The 15,487-nt window shown below is 38.1% G+C and overlaps 1 long non-coding RNA gene and 1 pseudogene across 1 annotated transcript in view; both read left to right on the forward strand.

The window, feature by feature from the left end:
* The first annotated feature begins 20 nt into the window (after nt 1-20).
* LOC112469937 overlaps nt 21-15,487 on the forward strand; it is a 99,227-nt gene continuing 83,760 nt past the window's right edge. Inside the window, exons 1-4 of the long non-coding RNA XR_003042771.1 lie at nt 21-1,029; nt 2,478-2,660; nt 3,108-3,189; nt 12,724-12,825. This is a non-coding gene — a long non-coding RNA (uncharacterized LOC112469937). The remainder of the gene's footprint in view (nt 1,030-2,477; nt 2,661-3,107; nt 3,190-12,723; nt 12,826-15,487) is intronic.
* LOC112469994 lies at nt 12,035-12,141 on the forward strand (annotated as a pseudogene).

The raw sequence follows: 15,487 nt of genomic DNA on the forward strand, positions 1-15,487 counted from the left end.
TAAGCTTGTTTAAAACTAAATAAATAATCTACATATTTCAGCCCAAATAAAATAGACTTTTATAACTTCGCACCACATTTCCGTGACTCAGTGACATACTTACTGCTTAAAGAAGTTTCAGTGCATTTCCAGGTTCTCCTACGTAGCTCCTGTAGGAAGCTGTGACTGGGGACAGTATTTCTGTAGAGCGGTTGTTTCTATAAAGGGGATGAAAACAAGGAACCTGCCCGTTTGCCTTTCACACGAAGAATTATGGAAAGTCAGAGCATTTTAATCTGAGTTAGTTACACTGAATTCCAGGATGGAGTTGCATTACAGTTGGGTTTCTGTATAATTTTCAAAACACAGGGAATTGAGATACCCATTCAAGGAATTCTTTGAAGAGTGTTTTGAAATTGCTGTCACCTCCCTGCTAATTGATAGATGCTAAAACTAAAAGTATATTAGAACAGTAGGTTACTGGCATTTTCTCACTCATTTAGAGTAGTCTGCACACTCTCTGAAGTGAATCGTTTCCAGCTGAGAGTTGGACGAGGCTTGGTGTGCTTTGACCCAGCGATGGCCAGAACGGGGAGCACGCAGCGCACAGGGCACAGAGGTGCTGTGCTGTGGTGGAGGACAGCGTTAGAATTTCTGTTTATACGTTCGAATCCACGAAAAGATTATATCAGCATTTGATATTCAGATTGACCCTGGCGCTCATTCAGTCTGCATGCCATGTTGTCTTCTGTCACACGTTTGTGGGGAAAGTGGGAAGACTTGACAGTGGCATTCTTGTGGGTGTGTTCATTTATGTTACCTGTTAAAGCTGTCAACTCCAGATTTACTCATATAACAAATATTCTCTTATGGTCTTAAAAAGAATCCTGCAAAGAAACCAAGATTGAAGATAATCTTTATAATGCAGGCATTACAAATGTAGCATATGCTACATCTGCCTCCTGTAGCTCACCTAAAGTTTACCAAACCCGAGGTCTTCTGAAGGTGTCCTGTGTGCGGGCCAGGATGGGCCATCCTTAACCAGTGAAGGTCAGGACTGGGTTGTAAATACTCTAGCTTTCTCATTCCTCAGAAGAAGACACAGAGTTATTTCTCAGAGTGGCCCCAGTAGGATTGATTCCCAGTTGCTGAAAGCAATAATCTGTTCATTAACATACTGTTTATTGCCTTCCATCCTTCCCCCTCACTTCCCCACTCTCTTAGGGGGCCTCCTGGGATTGTCTCCCTAATGAATGACAAATCCTGTCTAGGAACTATTTTTTGTTACAGGGTGAGGGGGCAGCAAACTGTCAGCAGGCACTAAAAAGTCATCAGACTGACAGCCCTTCTAGGCCCACCATTTGCTCTGCAGCCACATTGTGAGATACTTAAAAATGATGGCAGTCCAGTTGGTAATCAGGTTAAATTACACTGGATCACATCACGAAACATCCACGCACCTACGTGCCCTCAGTAAATCATGTTTGGCCATTAATATGATTTAAAATAGTAGATATTTATCAATAGTTCATCCTTTTTCAATGTATATTTTTGTATATTTTCTTATGTACAATACATGTCATGCATAATTTGTAAATATATGTATTTTGGGAGAATATACTTATTTTTCCCCCTAATAAGAGAGTATGATCATTAAGATTGAAAGTCTTTTGCTCTACTCTAGAGTACTTCTTTTAGCTGTTAAGAAAAGATATGACAATTCAGTTACCTTTCCTATCAAGCTCTGCCGTGAGTGTGTGTGTGAGTGTGTGTGTGTGTGTGTATGTGTTACAGACATATGAAAACTTTGCAACTCTTAGCAGAATTTTAGCCTTGGATATGACAGGATTTTTCATTTCTCCTCTGTAGAAGTGAACTGTTAATTTAATGGACTGTTATTCACAGATTTATAACTTATTCTTCTGGAACATGATTAAAAAATAATGAACTTTTATATTAACTTAAATGATCAATTATATATTAATGTGTCAGACCAAAGACTTGGTTATCTTAAAAAGATTTGTTATCTGACATGCTGGAAGGGATTAAGAATCCTGGTTAATAAAAAATTCTTTTAAACTAAAAATTATACCAATGGGATTTCTTGAACACTACAGAAATTTTAATACTCGTGAAAGGAATCAGGCTTACCAAGAAAGACTGAAGCAGCACACCCTAAGTTACGTAGTAGCAGATAGCAGGGAAGCTGGATAAAACCAAAAGAATAATGAGAGTGATTACAAATCTTAGAAAATTTAACCTATTTGACTATTAAAAAGAAGAAATGGGTATCATAAAATGCTTTTCTTAAACTTTTCAGGATAATTGTGAGAATCTAGTTGAAAATGCGTATGAAAGGTATTTCAGACACTCATTTGATAAATGCAACACAAAATTAAGGTAGTGCTTACCTTATCACTTCTTTGTATGTATGAAGTTTTCAGCTTTTAATTATCAAATGCTGTATTATTAATACCATTCCAAAATTTTTGATTCAGACTGCTCTGCTCTATGGATTATCTAAGAATGAGGGTGAAATTAAGACGTTTTCTGATGGAAAAAAAATGGAGAATTTATCACCAAAACTGCCTCACTAAAGGAACTTCTAAAAGATATACTTCAAGGTAGAGGAAAATTATCCCAGAACGTCTGCGATGTAAGAAGTAATAGTAAACAAAATAGTAAGTATTTGAGTAAACCTAAAGAAATATTGATAATATAAAACAATAATGTCTAATTTGCTGGAGGAAAACAATATAAAGTAAAAATTCTAGATAACCAATTCGCTATGAGTCTGATGCTTTAAGGTTGATACTTGAAATGATAATCAGTCTAATGATCTTGTATTATTCTGAAAAAGAGTAAAGATTGGACCAACTTTAGACTTGATTAAGTATGAACTTGCCTTTAAAAGAAACAGTGCACGTACCAGTACTATATGTTAAGGAGGCAAAAGGGAAATACGGAAAAAAAAAAAAAAAGAAAAGAACGAAGACACAGGAGAGAAAGTGGACGGGACAGATAAGCACTTAATATGGTAGAGATAATTCCAATTGTAAATAGATTGAGCTCCTGCAAAAAGTCTTGGGTCATTAGATTTTTCAGAATCTACTATATGCTTTTTACAGAAATGCATCTAAAACAAAGATACAGAAATTTTGCGAGCCAAGAGATGCCAGAGAGATACCCAAAAGAAGCTCCTGTAGCTGTGTAAGTGGACTTTATAGTAATATATTCTGTTTGAACAAAGATCGCCACACAGTGATCAAAGGTTTGATTCATCCTTTAAGTTTATACGTCCTTAGTAAGATAATTTCAAAAAATATAAAGCAAAAATTTAGAGAGCTACACAGAGCATTTGACCACGTTACCATTGTGGTAGATATTTTAATAAACCTGGGAGACCAAGTAGTTAAAATCAGTTAAAGACCTAGTCAGAACAAACATGATCTAATGAACATATGTAGAACTCTGCATATGGAATAAGAATCCATACTCTTTAAACACAAAAGGAAAATTTATGAAAATTGATCACATGCTATGAAAAAACATCAAATTTCAAAGAATCAATACCATGGAAATTATTTCCCTTGACCAGAAGACAACAACAAAAAGGATAACTAAAAAGGTTCTAAATTTAGAAAAAATTTAAATTTCTAAATAATCAGTAGGTCAAATAAGAAATCATATTTGAAATGGGAAAGTGCCAACATATAACTTAAGTTAGAAAAACAAACTCAAAAGACAGAAAAACAGAGTAGAAATTAATGAAATAGAAAACGAAATAGGAACAGCAAAACCAGTGATCAAGAAGAGAAAGAGCTCAAATAAACAGTTTTAAGAATGACCAAGAGGACATAATTATAAATGAAACAGATTTGAGAAAAAAAAATTAACCTTATATCAATAAATTTGAAAACTGAGACAATGAACATATCTTACCAAAATGATCTAATGAAATAGAAAATGAAAATACTATAATCATTACAAGACTTGAATCAGTAATTTGAACTCTCCCCACAGTCATTTAGGGGGACTTCCAGTAATAACAGGATATGTAATTTAAACAAACTCAGCCGGTAAAAGTAAAAACAAACAAAAGAACTGAATAAAATACAAATATTTGAAGTGTCAAAGAGCTAACCAGCTAATGAAGAATTACTAGGTCAAGATACAGAAAAGAAAGGAAATCCACGTGTCACAGCAGAGAGCATGCTTTTCTTGGTGTCACTGTTAGTAAACCACTTTCACCAGGACCCTGAATGGTGGTGCCTTAGTGTTAAGGGTGCAGCTGAAGTAAACCAGCCCTTGCACAGATGGTAGCTTGGCCTCTCCTTATGTGGGTGGCTCAGAAAATCACAAGCCTTAAAAACTCATTTAAAAAATGTATTTAAAATTTTTTGGAAGTGGTAAGTATAGCTGAAATAGGAATGGCAAAACATCGATGACTTAAATCTGAGTGACGGGTGTATTATGTAAAGTGATCTCAGACTTTTGGTGTCCCCATGTCTCTACCAAAACAATCTCTGGAGGATGACAATATCATCCTAGGCCTCAAATTATTTCTAAAAGTGAATTTTCAAATGCAGTGTCCAAAATAACATTCTAAGGTAACCTGACTCACAAAATGACCAGTCTCTGAGTGAAAAGCTGCAGAAACAAATGACCCGCCCCACCAAACAGACACCCACAAATACAGCTGGTACAGATTTAGAATACATGGGAAGAACAACATGAGTTGGGAATGTAGGTAAACGGAGTAAGTGTTTTGCAGGGGTCCCCAAACCCCATCCTGCAGCCAGTACCGGTCCGTGGCCTGTTAGGAATGGGGCCGCATGGCAGGAGGTGATTGGTGGGCGAGGGAGCAAAGCTTCATCTGTATCTGCAGCTGCTCCGGCAGGAGGTGATCGGTGGGCGAGGGAGCAAAGCTTCATCTGTATCTGCTCCCCAGCACTGGCATCACCACCTCAGCTCCGCCTCAGATCATCAGGCATTAGGTTCTCATAGGAGCACCGGTCCCTGGTGCCAGGAAGGTTGGGGACTGCTCTTCTAAGGTCCTTACGTTGTCTGGGAGAAGAAAAGGTATCTGTTAACATTAGTCATTGATAAAGAGGTTGCATCTTATGATTTCTAGAATAACTAAAGAATAGAAACAAGAGGTATAACTTTAAAGTAAATAAAAAGAAAATGAGATGATTTTTTAAATCTAAAGAGAAAAAAGAATGTAATACAAGCAGGACACATTGAAAGGACATGATAAGATGCTATTTTAAAGAGACATCTAGACATAATACAGGAAATGATATTAAGGAGATGAAAAAAGTCTAATATAAAAAATATTGAATGCCAACTCTAATTGAAAAATTAAAATGAAAAAAGGTCCATTAAACATCAAGAGAAGGCTAGCATATGTGTAATAGTATCAGACAAGATATTAAGAAGCCAGAGGTATTTTTACTAATAGTAAAGATCAAAAACAATTGATAAAACTTTCAGTGCACCAGGATGATATAAAGTTTACGGAAATATAAGCAGAATAGATAAGTTCAGAATCATGGTTGAAGATTTAACACCTGAGTAGTTGATAGAAGTAAACAAAATTAGTAAGGATACTGAAGATAGACAGCATAATCAACAAACATCACACCACTCATCAAGTGCAGAATACATGATTTTCTAGCATGCTTATAACATTTTTTAGTCACCGTAAACTGGGCCATAAAGCTGTGTCAACAAATGGATCGAAATCACAGTAAGTTTTCCAGTGACAATACAATTAAACCAGAAATCAGTAAAAAAAAAAAAAATCTACATATTTCAGAAGGAAAAACTTCAAAACGAAACAAGGATTAAAGCTATCACAATGGAAATTAGAAAATCTTTTGAACTCTAATGAAATATCGAATTTGAGTATGGTTAAAACAATGCATAGGGGAAATTCATATCCTTAAACCCTTATATTATTAGATAAAACAGAAGGCTAAAAAAAATGAGCTAAGTAAGAATTTACTTAAAGGTAATGAGCAAATTTAACCCCCCCTCCCTAAATAGAAGAATTTAATAATAAAAGCGTAAATTAATAAAATGGAAAACAAGACAACCAATTGTTGGTTCTTTGAAATAGCTAATAAAATCAATAACCCCCTGGCTATATGAAGACAAAAGAAAAAAAGGCCAAATGACCAAATTCAGAAACGAAAAAAGAGACACCATTACAGATTGTACCGATCTTTAAAAGATTTTAAGAATAGCTTTATGCCCTAAATTTTTGAAAAATGATAAAGTGAGCAAATTAAGAGAAAATTAGAGTTTATTAAAACCAGCAGAAAAGGCATTTAAAAAACCTGGATAGTTTGTAACTATTAAAGAAATCGTTACGGACTACTAGTATGCCATAATGATGAAGTAAACACTTGAGCTAAAGCCAACCCTATTAAAGAAATTGAATCAGAAATTTAAGATCTAAAAAAGTTGCGGGCTGTGATGGCTTCACCAATGAGTTCCATCAAACAGCGAAAAAAGAACTTGACATGAACTCTTTCAGTGAATAGAAAAAGAGGATGAGACTTCATTTTATCGGGCTACTAACGCTTTGATGCTAAAATTGGGTAGAGGCATTATAAGAAGGGACATTATAAGCCATTTTTACTGAGGAATATATATGCAAAAATGTCAGCAATTCAACAAAACCTAAACAGGATACTACATCATAGCCATGTTGGATTTGTCCCAGGAGCACAGGTTGCTTTAGCATTAGAAAATCAATCAGTGTAATTTGCCACAAAAACTAGATTAAAGGAGAAAAAGTTAAGATGATATCGACAATGCAGAAAAAGTTAAAAATCCCAAAAATATATTTTTGTTTTGCTTCAAGTTGCCACTTGGCAATCTGAGTCTTAAATTTAATAGAGCAAGGAACCAAGAGTAGTAGCCAAGACCTTTGTAGCAGCTCAGATCTTCCAGGAGGTTAGAAGTGTCAGATGTGAGAGAGGGCGCGGGATTCGTCAGGGAAAGCCTTCAGACTGTGATGCAGGTCTGACGTGAAGACGGAGGAAGGAGGGAGGATTGGCCCGGAGCACCTCGGACTGGCAGCACAGCTAAGAGAAAATCTCGGCCTGACCAGCAGGGCTCCAGTGCAAAGGCTAGAGGTTCCCCCTTGGGCAGAGGTGGCCAGGCCTCGCCTGGACACTGGCCGCTGCCTGGACAGAGCGTGGCCTCCACTCACATGCTACAGCAGGTGCAGAAGGTGAAGTGAAGCTGGAGGCTGCCGGGCGACTGCACCCGCTGCGGCAGACTTGCTCTCAACGGGAGACCCGAGCAACGCACCTCCAAGGCTGCTCTGCGCTCTCACAGACCGAGGCGCGGACTCACCTGTTACGTGGGGAGCTGTGTACCTACAGTGATGAAGACGCTATGTGATTGGTAGAAGGATTGACAGAACAGACCAGAGCCCCAGCACAAACCCGCACGTGCAGAGCTTCCTACATGCCAGAAGTAGCGAATCGTGGACAGGACGAACGTTCAAATCATTGCAGCGAAGACGGACAGCAGTACAGGTGGAAAATCTGCAACTAGCTTTCCTCAACATGTATTTTTAAAAATGTATTTCTCTGGTTTAAGACATAAATGTAAAAGCAAAACCTTAAAAACTACAGAAGACTGCATGTGAGAATTTATTTGTGACTTTAGGGTAGAGAAGTACTACAAACAGACACCAAAAGCAATAATCATAATGGGAAAAAAATTGACATTAAAACTTTGAATTTTTATTCACCAAAAGATACAGTAAATAAAGTGAAAAGTTGCAAACTGAAAGTGTATTTGCAGTTCATGTGAACAAATGTTTAATATCCAAAACAAACCCTAAAATTAGATAATGCACATATATATTTTTATATGTGTATATTTATACATACAAATCAATAAGGAAAAATGAACAGATAGAAAAATGGGCACAGCATTCGAGGCATTTCACAGAAGAAACAGGAATGGAGAGAAATCCTGCAATGAGGTTCGATCTCACTGCAATTGGAAATACAAATTCAGATCTCAATAAAATGTCGAAATGATGTGGATGACAGCACCTTAGAGGGGGACAGTTCCAGGGGTACTGAAGAAGACGCGTAACAGAGTGAACTTTGGCTCAGCCCTGGAGGCCGGAGGGAACCACAGCGCTACAGCACTGGGAAACGGGTTTGGGGTTAGTTCATGGCGTTAACCACACGTGCACCTTTAAACCGGTCGGTGTGTGTCTTTGAGAAATTCTTGCTTATATGCATCAGGAGAGATGTACGAACATATTTATAATAGCATTGTTTGTAACAGCAAAAGCCAGAATCAACTACAACACCCGTTTTCCATAGAGTGGACAAACGTGGTATATTCATACAGAGAAGCACTCGACAGCATTAAAGACGAAGGCACTACTGCGAGATGCATCTTAGAAACGATGTGGGGTTTTCTTCAAAGATTGTCAAAGAATACATTCATCGTGACACCTTTTTTTGATAGCTTTGTTGAGATATAATTCACATACCATAAAATTCACCCCTTGAAAATACACACTTGAGGTTTTTGTATATTCAGAATTGTGCGACTATTTCAGAAAATTTCCATCCCCAAAAGAAAGCCTGTACCCGTTTGCAGTCACTCTCCGTAACCCCCTCCCCAGCTCCCAGCAAACGCTAACCTGCTTTCTGTCTCTGTGCATTGGCCTGTTTTGGACATTGGATATAAATGGAATCATACAATGTGTGGTCCTCTGTGACTGGCTTTCATTTAGCATAATGTTTTCAAGATCCTTCCATGTTGCAGCATGTGTCAGTACTTTATTCCTTTTTTATTGTCATATAATATTCGGTTATGGGAATATATTCCTTAAAAATCCATTCATCGGCTGACAGACATTTGGTTTGTGTCCAGTTCGGCGCTATGATGAACAACGCTGCTATGAATAGTCACTTATCATTTTATATGTGGAGATTCTTTTTAAAATAAGATTCAAAACAAAGCAAGCCTAAACCTGTAAAAATTAGAAAGAAGAGGAAGGGGGCAGCCGAAAGATTTGGGAGTTTTCCAATCAATTCATTAAAGTTCATTTTAACATACCTTGTAACTCATATTACAATAATCATAACACACACAAACATATGAATTGGGTGCTTTGGCCACAGCGTTTTGTAAACGTTTGATATCTGGGTGTGTAGACACTAGTCTCTCAACACTGCAGGTGAGGTTTGGTTTCTTAGGGGGCCTGGGTTCTCTTTTCTCGTGTAAATTCTTTCACTCCATCCTCGCTGTCCAGACGTGCCCAGCCCTTTAGCATTTTCTGAGTTCTGATGGGTAAGTCAGCCTGTTGCTGAGCTGCTCTTCTCGTTGGTCCACGGACCCACCCCATCCACCAGCTTTCTAGCTTCAAAAATTATGTCGCTATTGTTTCCTCTCCCCCTTTCTTTGTGTTTATGGGTTTGTACTTTTCCCACTTCTTCTGTCAGGTTTCAGGAAGAATTAGAGGTTCATGGGTATGTTCAACGGCCGTGGTTATCCAGAAACGTTATAGTTTAAGCTGATTCAGGCTTTTCTATGGCAGCTTAGCAGCGTCCTGACCCGACATTATCGATAGTATCTCCCAGAGAAATATCCTACAATGTGATACCTAATGGCTGTAGCGTATTCCCTCACAGATATGTAATGATTTAACTAATTCTTGATATTTAAGTGACTTCAAATTTCCATGTTTAGTTTTAATAAATAGATTTTAGAATTACATTTGCTGCAACTTCCTCACCTTATCACGTTATCAAAAGAAGGTTTATACCAATTTATACCCCTACTTTCAGTGGGGGAGAATATAAATATCTTCACACCTGTAACAACAGGTATTCCATAATTTGTGTATGTCTTAGACCTGATTTTCTAATTATAGCCACTCGTTGGGAAAAATAAACTAAAGAAATAAGTCAGCCATCATCCTACCGTCCAGAGATCTCTCCCGGTAGCATTTGGAGTCTATCATTCTAGACTATTCTCTACACACATACACACGTTTTTTTCAGGTGGTGTTTTGCCTTTTTGTTTTGCTTTGTTCTTTTTTTTCCCTCCGCTTACTGTCCATACTGTTTTATACTTGCTTTGTGTCCTTAATGTGCTGTGGACACCCTTCCACATCAGAATACACTGACCTAATCATTCCCAAAGCTCTCTATACCGTAGTCCGCTTCCACCACCCCTGTTGGATGTTTAGATTATATTTTCTTTTAAATTCTCATACATATAGCTTTATGTAGTCCAATTCCTTCCTTAGATAAATAAAGAGATGTTGCTTGGTTAAAGGATGTTTGCTTTTTTCAGTTTTCAGTACGTAAATATATACTGCCGAAGGTCGTAGCAAAAAGAGCCGGAGACAAAGACGTTGGGCAGAAACGTCTCGTCGCTTGCATAACTCAGTTCCTGGACTTTTGACTTGTTTGATAATGAATTTCCATCTGGCGAAATTTGTAATCTGCAATTTCAAACTCTTGTTAAACTAGAGAGGCACTTGGCCGTACTTATATTAGTATGTCAATAACATAAGGTTCAGATTTCAGCCATGATGGGAACTGCAAATGGTATGATTTGTGTGAGTGCTAACAAATCATTCAATTTGGGAAGTTTGCATCTGTTTTATGTAGATATGTCTAAATTAAGAATATGGATTAATATTTAGGGTATTCTTAGCCCAATGTATTATATTATGTTGTATTCTATTACGTTGCAACTGAAGTCTTGAATTGACATGAATTAACCTATACATCTTCAAAATCGTATTTTGTATGAGCCTGTAATAAATGACCGTATTACAATTCAGAAGCCGAAAAGTGTAGTGAGAGTTGCCATGGGAACCTTAATGTGATATTCCCTTGCTTCCATTTAAATTTCATTTTTAATATTACATTAACATTTTTGCATTTAATGGATAGATATTTGAATTAATATTGAAGTGCCTTCTCTAACATAAATAAAATATAAGAAATGAAAATGTGATTTTTCTTCCAATGAACAAATGAACATATAATCCAAGATCTTGTAGAAATAACAGCACTTGAGCTTTAAATTATTAGATTCCATTAATTTATTTTGAAGTTTCTTAAAGGATCTCTTTTAAAAGATTAGGAAATATTTATTGGTAGTCACATAATTCATGTCTTTACATTTCAAATATGGTTCAGAATTTCCAGAAGGCTCTTTGAGGGCAGTTTTGTTCATTGCGCCTTAGTTCATTCTTCTGTATTCTTCTGACTAGATGACCTCCGAGGCCTCCCCGGCCTCTATCAGTCCTTATTGCTGCACCAGTCCCTTACAGGGTGAGACGCTTCATCTTACTGTGTCCCCAAATGCGGGTTCACTGTAGAAACAGAGATATAGGGCATTTTTTTTATTTCAAAGGATTCTTGACTATACAAGAATAATTGCACATAAGATTATATGTGAATTGTATGTTTAAAATTGAAAAATGTAAAATGTATGGACAACAGGATCTGTGATTGGAAGGAGATCTCAGGTGTCAGGAGTCTGAGATGCTTTCTGACCCACTCCAGCCAACTAAGTCTGTGACTATGGAGATCATTTCATCTCTTCCGTATAAAACAAAAAGACCAGATTAGGACAATTGGGCTTCTTTTCTAACTATATACTCCCTAAAGGAAATTTGAAAATTATGTATCACCTTACATCTTTTGAATCAACATTCAGATATTGGTAAAAGGTTTGATTTCTGACATATTAACATTTCAGTATAAAACATTTAGTAAATTTATCCAATGAAATGTACATATCATAGCAACTTGATACCACCCATTTTTTAAAATACAAAAGTAAAGCTTATATTAATACTATATGATTCCACTTATGATGAAAGTAGAAAGTAGAAGCGTGGCTGCCAGGGGCTGGAGGGTGGGCATGGGCAGTTATTTAATAGGGACAGAGTTCCAGTTTTGCAAGATGACTTCTGGAGGTTGGTTGCACAGTAGTGTGAATGTACTTAACACCACTAAAATGCACATTTAAAAATGATTACGTCTACGGCCATGCCACCCTGAACGTCTGATCTTTGAAGCTAAGCAGGGTTGGGCCTGGTTAGTACTTGGGTAGGAGACCACATAGGAAGACCAGGTGCTGTAGGCATAAAAAAAAAAAAGATTAAGATGGTAAATTTTATGTTACGTATATTTGACCACAATTTTAAAATTAAAAATACATATTAAAAAGTAAAGCTTGTATAGTATATTATTACTAGTTTTTTAAATTTTTATTTCCATTCCCTTCTACAGAATTTTGATTTAATATACTTTGTATATTTGAAACTTCTTTACTGACTTTCTTGGCCTGATCACATCTGTCTGCAACAAAAATATGCACAGACATTTAAATTAGCAACTATTTTCTCCTGTTACCTTAAGGCTTTAAGTATTAAGGTAAAACACAATTGGCCACAATCTAAATAATTCAAAAATTCATAAATAATGGGTAACACAAAGTAAAATGTGTTGGAAATGGATTTCTTATTAAGGTCTGAAAATCAATTTTAAATATAATAAGTGCATAGTAGCACTAAATAAATGAACAGCATTAGTCAGTTGCATGAGAAAAAAGTTGCCTCAGTTTAAAAATAAATACAGACTTTAAAATTCAACTTGGTGAAACTATAACGTTAACATAAGACATTCACTTACTGTGAGTTGTGAGTGTCTGTTTCTTTCCTTCGAGGTGGGGAAGTTCATCTGCCGGAAGTCAGCACGGGGATTCTCCCGCCTCGCTCTTGGAGTGACGCAAAATACGCCACAGAGGCAAGTGACGTGAGTGTGCCGAGTAAGTCTGTTCCCAACATTCAGAGCTCTGAAAATGCGCCGTGCAATGGGTCGGTGTTTTCTAGAATGATGTTTACAGATCTGGAACATGCTCATCATCGGGCGGGCAGATGGATGGGTAGGTAGGTCGATATATAAGGTCACCAAACCTTGCCAGTTTATTGCTCATGTGAAGTGTAAGCCTCTGCTGCCTTCAGTATTTTTAACTGATGCCTCTACTCAGTGGTGTTCTTCAGAAGTTATGCATTTTTCTAGGTCATCAAAGATGCTAGAGAGGTCATTAAAAGAACTGTCTTCTCCACTGACCCAGTGGAGATATCTCACCCTTAATGAAAAAGAGGGGAAGCATGAACCCCTGCTGTGGGTTTCTGTTTCTTTGATTAAAGGAACCCTCACAGACACCAGTGTTTCAGATTGATCCCCACTCCTGCCCCCACCTCGCTTTGTGTGTGTGTTGGGGAGTGGGTTAGGGAGGGGAGTGCCTCAAAAGATTCTATACCCAGGAGCAGCATATCATAATGAGATTAGGTGTGGGTGAGAGGTGTGCCTTTCTCGTGTAAAATGAGGCGATGGACTTTCTCTGGTAAGGTGAGGCTCTGGTGAGGCCTGCCTGCTACAGGTAGATGAGCGTTTGAAGCAGCCGTGGCCCAGCAAGAGCAGGGGCAGTGACGGGCTCAGGCCCCAGCAGGCAAGCAAACCAGAGCAGCCAGAATGCTTGGCTGAGGCAGGACGATCTGGAATAACCAGTGGGAGAGGAAATAAGACCAATTCGAGTTAAAATCGAGAGCCAGCTACAGCAGCAGAGGCTGCGTCCTGGTTTGCATCACAGAGATGGCTGGCCACTGGCCTCTCCCGTTGGGGTCACGCTCTCATGTCCTCCTGTGAAGTGAGGGCGTCCTGTTCTCATAGGAGATGGGACACCTTAGGGGGATGTGACTGGATGGGAGTGGTGCGAGGGGCTGTGTCACACTCTGCTAACTGAAGTCCGCATGGCCGTGCCTAGTTCTCACACACACACACACACACACGGTCTCCCCTCAGCCACTTGCCCTCTGCACTCGAGCAACACCAGCAACGGCTCGTGCTATCCCGTGGCTGTAGACCCAGTCACAGCTGCCGCCACAGCCTCCAGCTCAGGGACCCCCATGCGCCAAGGGCAGTGACGGGCCATCTGGGTGCCTGCCCGCTGGCTTCCCCAGTAACTGCCTGGAGAGGCTGGTGACAACTCGTAATGTAGGCGTCCTGTGGGTGATTCTCTCCCTCCCCATGGGTGGACTGCTCCTCCACGCAGCACTTTCCATGAACCCACTGAGGACTCCTGTGGCACCAGCTGGCCTGTGGAGATGCTGTGCCAGGCTCCCAGTGCCCACAGGCTGTGCCCTTCTGCTCCGCCCCAACAAGTTATCAGCATGTCGGCTCCGCCTCCTGCTTTTTTTCTGGGGAACGTGGCCTAAGACAGTGCTTATACAAACATTTTTCTGTATACCTATAATTAATTCTTCAGACTAAATTCCTAGAAGTGTTATTGCTACTTAAAGGAGAATCATTTTTTGCATTTTTGTAATTTTTTTTTGATACTCTGATTTTAAGGTAATACCTGTTTATTGCAGGCATTTTACAAAATGAAGAAAATTAAAAGTTATATTAACTTTATTCATATGTATCCTTTCACATATTCTTAAGCGTTATAATACTTAAAATATAAATGTTTCGCTAGTTGATTACAGAGTTCTGCGTAAGGAAAAAAGTGTATTGACTTAGAACTAGACGAAGGTTAAATGTGGGAGATGAGACCCGAAGGTACAGTCTGGGAAAAAACGGAAAAACAAAGATCCTCTTATTCTTTTGTTTTTTAAATCAAAACTGGGATCGTACCAGCTGACAGAGTTTTATAATGGCTTTTTTCTCACTTAATATTTTGTGATGTTTTTTACACCATTAAATTTTATGTGATTACAGTTTTTAACGCCACATGATATTTCCTGGATCCATAATTTAAGCAATCCTCGATTGTTGGATATTTCTTTCTTTGTTTTTTCCTTTTAAAAATTGTTTTAAGTGTTTTGAGGACATTCATATAGATGTAATCTTTGCACTACGGTCTAAATATTTTCATAGGATAAATTCTTCACGGTGGAAATGCATTTCTAAAAGAAAGGTTATGGAGGGAGGAGGGGAAAAATAAAATAAAAATAAAGGAACAAGCTCAGCAGAGTCGGGCCTGGTTAGTACTTGGATGGGAGACCACCTAGGAAGACCGGGTGCTGTAGGCGTAAAAAGTTAAAAATAAGGGATTGTAAGCTGACAAGGTCCTTGCAATCTGTGAGGTCAACCAAGGGTTGCCTCACCTAAAAAAAAAAATAATAAAAAAATAAAAGAACAGTTATACAAGTGCAAATTCCTTGTAACTGTACGTGAGCGATCTAGGTTATGCATTTGCCAGTCATGAATATCCTCCCTCTCTTTAATTTTTGTCATTCTGCTCTGTGCAAAACGGTATCTCATTTTACTTTGCATTTCTTATTATAGGATCACATATAATTTTGGATGCTCATTGGCCATTTTCTATTCCTTTTGTGACTTGTCCACAATATAGGTCTGCTTTTCTTAATATTGATATCTCGGTTTGTCATAGTATCACATATATTCGGTTTGTCGATAGT

Source organism: Pteropus alecto, unplaced genomic scaffold (genome assembly GCF_000325575.1).
Source record: "Pteropus alecto unplaced genomic scaffold, ASM32557v1 scaffold48, whole genome shotgun sequence".
Taxonomy (NCBI): domain Eukaryota; kingdom Metazoa; phylum Chordata; class Mammalia; order Chiroptera; family Pteropodidae; genus Pteropus; species Pteropus alecto.